Below are 8,466 nucleotides of genomic sequence, written 5' to 3' on the forward strand. Positions count from 1 at the left end.
ACAATAAATGTTCTCTTCATATACAGGAGAACCAGGCCTAAAGTCTAAGTCCTAGAGCTGCTCCTTTCAGTCCTGACACAGTCCAGACTCAAGAAACAGGCCTAAATGAAACCTTTAGCTAAAGGACAATAAATGCTCATAGCAATTTCAACTATGTCTCATGGTAAATAACTAAATACAAAGGTCCCTTTCAAAGAAAATATTTGAGTGATGTCTTAAGGTTAATAAATACAAGTTATACATGTTTGAGAGTCTAAAAATGTGTCTTAAGGTTGGTAATGCAACTTCTAAATGTTTGAGGTCTAAAAAATGTTTTAAGGTTGGTAACTGCAAATGATAAAGGTTACAAGGTCTAAGGTGATTTAAGGTATCTTAAATAGGTAAAAAGGCTTAATATTTCCTCCTGTTGTTATGCTGCTGTTGTATTGACTGTTCAGAGTTTCAACCTTTATCAATAAGGCTCTAATTTATTAATCTTACTCTGATACAAAAACATTCCACAATACCACTATTCCACTATTATGGTCCTAAGCTCAAGATTGTAAGCCTCCATAATGTGTATATACTTATACTAAAAGTATAAGTGAGTTTCCCTTTTACTTCATAAAAGTCTTTTGCCTTTTCAGAGTTCTCGTTAAAAAAATTACTTATGCTGTTAACACATATGTGTCTACTGCCTTTTTCTCAATGCACAGTACAATTGTGATACTAACATGTCTAAAGCTGTAACTTTTTCTCAAAACTTCCTTTCCTGGCTAACAGACTGCTGTTTACTGCATGCAACCACAGACTAGATTGGTGAGTTCATTCCATTTTCTCAGCATAAACACCTCTCTTGGTAGGGGAAGCTTGACTGCAGAGCTCATGCAACTTCCTATTTTTGAGACAGAGGGACCTCCCCTCAGCCATAGCCTTAATTATCTAGGTTTGACCCTCTATGCTGACCTACATTTTAGGGCCACCCACTGCCTTGAGTGGTATGTCTCCTCTTGCACACTCTTCCTTCTCCCCACTTGCTTTCCCTCTGGCCCACTCATGGGCCCCCTCTCGACCATTCATGGGCCCTCTCTCATTCACTCATGGGAAGACCTAATGCTAGGCAAACTGTCCTGCTTCGCCCGTGCCACTGGGCACTGCACCCTGGTCCCTGGCCAAGAGCTGATGAGTTATTGGACAGGTAGCACCCCTCTTTCTCGGAGTCACACTTTCCCTTGGAATGCCACTGGAAGGTCTTGACTTCTCTGCCCCCAATGGGAGATGCCCAGATGCCCACCCTCCAGAAAGGATCTCCTCTGGAGAATTTTAAGTTTCTACACCTAGTGCCAGCTGGCACCAGGGCCTCTAAGTTTACATGCTTCTGTAATTAAACCTCACCTCAATGACAGATCGAAAACAAAACAAAGCCTTCTTTAAATATTGCCAGTGATTGGGTAAATAAATGTTCCTCCAGGTAGACAGAGGTTCCCATGTACAAGCCTCATTGATCCAAACCTTTCAATGTATACCTACAGGATTTTTTTCCCTACTCATCATTTATCTTTTGCCTATATATGTGTTTCAGTGTCCTGCCTTACACAGATGTTTCTTATAGCCACAACAGCACCAAAGCAGCTACAGGTGTTCAACTCTGGCCTCACAGACTTCCAACAAGCTGCAGGTGGTCAGCTCTGACCTCACAGACTTCAAACATGCTGGACCTGCACCTTCCCTTCCAGCCATGGATGTTCTTGCAGACCCTGGAAAGCATCAAAGCAGCCTATTCTTCCTGGACTTGGCCAACATTTCAGCCTTTTGACCTCCCTACAGCACCTTCAGTGTCAGCAGGAAGTAGCCAGAAGAGAATTTATACCTGTTATTCACTTGTTCTTAACAAAAGGTTGAAATGGAGTGCTTCAGGACCAGGACAGGTGGCTCTAGCTTCTCCCAGCATTCCCCCGTCGCTACCTGCTGCCTTGCAGGGATGGCAACTCTCTCTATTGGCAATCCTCTACCTAAATTTTCCAGGGCAGAGGCTTCTCTTACTCTTGAGTTTGCAATCTGACCATTTTGTTGCTATAATTCTTCTCTCTCTCAACCTCTTGCAAGACAACAGAGAGCTGCTTCCAGTGAGCCTAAATTCATATACTTTAACTTACCTTATAAAAAGCAGCCCGAGCTCTCCATTTTTAATTATAGAAAAAGAGAGGAATGTTAGTATTTTCGAAAACAACCTGCTTCTGGGTTGCCCAGCAACCTATGATGTCATCATGTGTTGCCAGCCAGCCAGCCAGCCAGTTGACCACACCTGGAAGATGTGGTTGCTGTGCCCCCTTAAAAGGGCCAATCCAGCACATGGTCTCTGTCTTACGCTTACCCCCTTTCTTATTTTCTCTCTCTTACTCTCTTCTCTCTCTCACTCTATCTTATGCTTTTTCTCTTTCTTTGGGGCACCCCATTCCCCTTTACATCTTTCTTTTCCCACCATGCCCTGCTACCCACTTCCACCATACCCCCCTAATAAACCTCTCACAGAGAATATTGGTTGTCCCCCTGCTTCATATCTTTTTAATTAATAACATCAGGTATACTATCTTATCATCTGAAAATATTGGTACTTTGACTTCTTCCTTCTGATTTAGATTCCCTTGATCTCCTTCAATCTTCTTATTGCTCTAGCATGGACTTCTATAAACTGTGTTGAAGAACTATGGAGAAAATGGGCAGCCTTGCCTTGTCCCTGATTTCAGTGAGATTGCTTTAAGTTTCTTTCCATTTATTTTGATTTTAGTTGTAGGCATGCTGTATATTGCCTTTAATATGTTTAGATATATGCCTTGTATCCCTGATCTCTCAAAACTTTAAATGTGAATGGATGTTAGATTTTGTCAAATGCTATTTCATTATCTAAAGAAATTGATTCCATTGATGTTGAGAGAGACTAATGACCAGTGTTTGTTAAATCCTTTGATTTTAATATTGGTTGTGGTAGTAAGTTTGTGTATTGGTTGATTTTTGTTTTACTATAATGAGGTTAATTATGTCCTGTGTTTTCTTGAAAGTTGCTGGTTTTCTTGGGTTGTATTTTTCCTTCTAGTGTCTTCTGTAGCACTGAATTTATGTGTAAGTATTGTTGAAATTTGATTTTGTTATTGAATAGTTTGTTTTCTCTGCCTATGAGGACTGAGAGGATTGCTGGATATAGTAACCTGTGCTGACATCTGTGTTCTCTTCGGGCCTGCATGATATCTGTCCATGCCCTTCTAGCTCTCATAGTTTCTGTTGAGAAGTCAGGTATGATTCTAATGGGTTTGCCATTACATGTTATTTGGCCTTTTTACCTTGCATATTTTAGTATTTTTTTCTTTTAGTATTTTTATTTACTGTTTTTATTATTATGTGGTGAGAAGATTTTCTTTTCTGGACTAATTTATTGGGTGTTCTGTATACCTCTTGTATTTTTATTGGCCTCTTCTTTAAGTTGGGGAAATTTTTTTCATTGCTTTTGTTGAAATTATTTTCTGGGCTTTGGAGGAGGGAATCTTTTTCCTCTATTCCTATTATTTTTAGGTTTTGTTTTTTTATGTTGTCTTAAATTTATTGTATGGTTTTTGTCAGAAATTTTTTAGATTTAACATTTTCCTTGAATGTTACATCAATTTCTTTTATTGTATCATCAACACCTGAGATTCTTTCTTCCATCTCTTGTAGCCTGTTGCTTACGCTTAGCTCTGTAGTTCCTATTTTCTTCCCTAAGTTCTTTCTCTCCACACATGAATTTGAATCTCATCCTTGCATACGGGCCTTGCTAATATTCTCTCTATTGTTCCAATTTTAGTATATGTGCTCCTGAAGAGAGCAATACATATTTCTTTGAAATGGTCATTAATAAAAATCCTTGTCCATGACTTGAGTTTCACATTATCACAGATACCATTATTATTTATTAAATGCACAGATATGTCCTCAGTGGGTGAATTATTTGCTGCGAAAATACTTCCTGACCTAGGCAAATCTTTGAACAAAAAGAATTTAATTGGGTCATTGCTTATAGTTTTACAGAGACCATCCATGATGTCACCTCAGCAAGCAGTCATCTTGTTTTAGTTTTTTTCCAAAACTGAGAGATTTCATATTGAACCACAAGCATCAGGAAGAGAGAGGGTGACTGAAAGTGACAGAGAGAGAGAGATAGAGAGACAGATTCAGAAATAGAGAGATGGAGACCAATAGAAACAAAGATGTAAAGTGACAGATACCTAGAGACAGAGACTCCAATATCTCTGGTAACTTTCTTTGGCATATCAACCTCAAAGTACACCATCCTTTCATATAAATCCAAAAGGAATTATAATTTTTTTAATATTCTATTTTAATTTTTATTAATTACACTTTATTCACTTTTACCCCCTTGAAGCCTCCACCCTTTCTTATCCCACCTTCCCTCCCCATTCTCCATACATGCCCCTCCCTAAGCTCACTGATAGGGGAGGTCTTTCTCTCCCTTCTTCTGATCTCAAGTCTCTTCTGATCTCTTCAGAAATGGCTGCATTCTCTTTCTGTGTGGCCTGATAAGGCTGCTCCCCCATCATGGTGAGGTGATCAAAGAGAAGGCTAATCATTTCAATGTTAGAGGTAGTCCCTGTTCCCCTTACTCTGGAACCAACTTGGACACTTAACTGCCATGGGCTACATCTGTGCAGAGGTTCTAGGTTATCTCCATGCATGGTACTTGTTTGGAGTACGAATCTCAGAAAAGACCACTGTGTTCAGATTTTTTTTGGTTTTGTTGCTCTTCTTGTGGAGCTCCTGTCATCTCCAGATCTTGCTATTTCCCACTTCTTTAATTAGATTCCATGAACTCTGCCCAACAGTTGTCCATAAGTGTCAGCATTTGCTTTGATAGTCTTCAGGGCACAGCCTTTAAGAGGCTCTCTTTGGCAGGCTCCTTACAATCTCCTTTGGAAAAAAAATGTTGAATATTTCCATAACGAAGTATTATTCAGCTAAGAAAATGGCATCATGATATTTCCAGGCAAATGGATGGAACCAGAAAAAACCATTTGGGGTGAAGTAAGTAAAATGCATACAGAGACCCACAGTCTGATAATTGTGCAGAGAAAGAACTTAAAACACCCAGGTCTAAATGGGTTTTCCCTATGAAATTCTTCCTTACATCAGAGCTCTGAGAAGCCTGTAGGAGAGGAGGCAGGAAGAGTCATAAGTACAGGGATTTGAGGACACAATGAGACCAATGCCCTGAAAATCAGGCCAAAGAGGAAGATGATGCATCCAGCCTTAACAAGACCTGATGAGGTAGGTTCAGATAGAAGGGTGAGGAGGACCTCACCTATCAGGGAAGTAGGGAAAGGGCCTAGGGGTAGAAGAGGGAGGGTGAATGGGACTAGAAGTAGAAGAGAGAAGGGACAGCAGAGGGCATACAAGGTGAACAAATTATAATAAAAATACATAAGACAAAATGTGATCAAGGCGATTTAGTATAGAGATCTTTAGGACTGATTGCCTCTTCTTGGAGGTGGTACCAAGGTACTACAAGGACAAACTCAGTTTTCTTTAAGGGACATGGCATTGACACTCTGATCATGATCCAATTAGTATATTAACAACACATACTGAAATTGATGTATTTTAAAGGAAAAAAAATTAGGGTAACACATGGTAGGAATTTGAACCTGAGATCAATGGAAAAGGATTGTAATTTATATTATGTGAATTTCTCACATAAGCAATAAAAATAATATTTCGACAACTTTTATGATGACTTTTAACAAGGAGAAAAGATTCTGCTAAAAGAAGGCAGAGTATGACTTTGTAAGGCATGCTTTCCAGGAACTCATTATGTAGTAAAGTATCCTAGCCATGAACTAGTGACCAAGACCCATGATTCAGGGGGCACCACTGAATAAACAGTCCTGGCACTGACACTATATTTTGAGATTTTTGTCTAAAGGACAAGGGCAGGAAACACAGCTATTATTGTGTCCTAGGTATACAACATGGACATATTTTTCTATTATGAATGTCCAGTTTTAATTGTAAACCCCAGGAGCAGAAGGGTTTCTCCCTGACCACTGACTAGGACACAAATGCTGATCCAGTCAGGTCATCCAAGGCAAGCCTGCTCAAAGAAGATGGCAACACTGTGTAGAACAGCACCAGCTGTCAAATAGTTTATTGCCCCTCACATCTCCTTTTACATACACAGATCATTCTCTGTTTCATCCAAACCAGTCCCAGGAATTTTCTGGTTTCTGTCTCTTTTCCCTGCTCTTAACAACTCAATACCACACAGAATGCTAGGCCCTGCCAGCATCTACATCAATAAGAATAGGAAGGTACATTTGGTGATTATACAAGTAAATGATCAGTTCAAAGTCACAACCTAGGAAATTTCAGATCCACAAGACCACAGTAGTAGATCACCTAGTCTTTGGGTACATCCCCCTTAATCACACATCACTTTGAAGCTTCTCTACTAAGGAAGCTGTCCAATTAAATAAACATTAAAGTTTGATTTCTGACCTCACATTTTCACAGAGGTAAACAGGAGTGAAGGTGTGGGTCTGGATAAAGGGATGAGATAAAGGCTTATAGGGTTTCAGAAGAGGATTCACATATGTACAGGATCAGAGATACTGGACACTGAGGATAGTGTATTAACTCTTCTCCATGGAAACGTCAAGATTGTCTGATTGGCTGAGAGAGAGAATGATTTCAGAAACAGGTGAAAACCAGTAGGAGTTGCAAGAGCCAGATATTTAAAGTGCCAAATAAAGAGCCTGATTAAAAGAAAGACTCAGTAACCCTATATGCCTTATACTGGGTAGTTGAAAACACACAACCCTCAGATGACAGTTCCTGTGTCCAAGACTCTTAGTTCTGCAAAAGTGTCATATATTTCTTTCAAGTGCTCAATAATAAAGTCGTGTGACTTTTCCATTATCACAGATTCCATTATTGTTTGTTAAATGCACTGATATGTTCTCAGTCAGTGAATTACTTACTGTGAAAATGCTCCCTGACCAAGGCAACTCTTTGAATAAAAAGCTAAGTAATATTCCAATTTTAGATGGACTACAATTTCTGTAACATTTTTTAATTGGGGGAAGGGATCTGGATGGTTTCCAGTTTCTGGCTTTTACAAATACAGCTGCTACAAACATGGTTTAACAAATGTCCTTATTGTGTATTTGAGACTCTTTTGCATACATACCTGGAGGTGAATGGCTGAATATTGAAGAATCACTAGTCTTAGTTGTCTGAGATAGCAACCAGATTCCATTTTTCTACATGTAGACATCCAGTTTTACCAGCATCATTTGTTGAAGATGCTATCTTTTTTTTTTCCATTTTATGGTTTTGGAATCTTGGTCAAAGATCAGTTGTCCATAACTCTGTGGGTTTATAACTGGGTCTTCTATTAGGTTCCATTGATCCATAATTCTGTTTCTATGCCAGTACCATGCAGTTTTATTACTGTTGTTCTTTAATACAGCTTGAGATCAGGGATGGAGATACCTCCAAAAGATCTTTTATTGTAGAGGATTGTTTCAGCAATTCTGGGATTCTTGTTTTGACATATGAAGTTGTGAATTTTTTATAAATCTTTTGGTAAGATGGCCATTTTTTACAATGTAAATTCTGCCAAGCCATGAGCATGGTAGATCTTTCCATCTTCTGATATCTTCTTTTAATTCTTTCTTGAGAGAGTTAATTTTTTTTTCTTACAAGTTTTTGACTTGCTTGGTTACAGTCTTACTAACTCACATTACGTTTTTGACAGAATACAATCTCCTTATATGCTGAAAAAGCATTTGCAGAAATCCAACATCCATTTATTTTTTAAAGTATTGGAGAAATAGGAGATACAAGGCACATATCTAAATATAGTAAAGGCAATGTACAACAAGCCTATAGCCAACATCAAACTAAACTGAGAGAAATCAGTAGCCCTCCTGTATACAAAAGATAAAATGGCTGAAAAAAAGTTAGGGAAACCAAAGGAATTAGGAGGCCATGCCCACTAATCATAACCAGACATTTCCTGACTGGGGACTCCACATGTAAATAAATGGGATTTGAGGGGACATTGCAATTCAAGTCACCATCAAGTAGAAAATGATGGAGGGAATTCTAGGCTGAAAGAACATAGTTATCCTGAAACTTTTTCATTCAATATAATGTTTAAATTCCCAGCAACTTCCAATGACTAAAGAACAGGACTGAAATATCTCCTTTGGGGAAAATGTAGAATATTTCCATAAGGGAGTATGATTCAGCTAAGAAAATGAAAACAAGATATTTTCAGGCAAATGGACGGAACCAGGAAAAAACATCCTGGGTGAAATAACTGAAATACAGTAAGATAAATATGATATGTATTCAATTATTAGGAGGTCTCCTAGTAGTGGGGGATTATGTACCAAAAGAACATCTATTTTGATGAAACCAGTCTTCCACTAGGGGCAT

At 38.7% G+C, this 8,466-nt stretch overlaps 1 non-coding gene across 1 annotated transcript; it reads right to left on the reverse strand.

The window, feature by feature from the left end:
- Positions 1–3,729: 3,729 nt before the first annotated feature.
- Positions 3,730–3,838, reverse strand: LOC132651800 (U6 spliceosomal RNA). Its single transcript, XR_009589364.1, has one exon. It is a non-coding gene; the product is annotated as a U6 spliceosomal RNA (small nuclear RNA).
- Positions 3,839–8,466: the final 4,628 nt, after the last annotated feature.

This window comes from Meriones unguiculatus, assembly GCF_030254825.1.
Source record: "Meriones unguiculatus strain TT.TT164.6M chromosome Y unlocalized genomic scaffold, Bangor_MerUng_6.1 ChrY_unordered_Scaffold_25, whole genome shotgun sequence".
NCBI classification, from domain to species: domain Eukaryota; kingdom Metazoa; phylum Chordata; class Mammalia; order Rodentia; family Muridae; genus Meriones; species Meriones unguiculatus.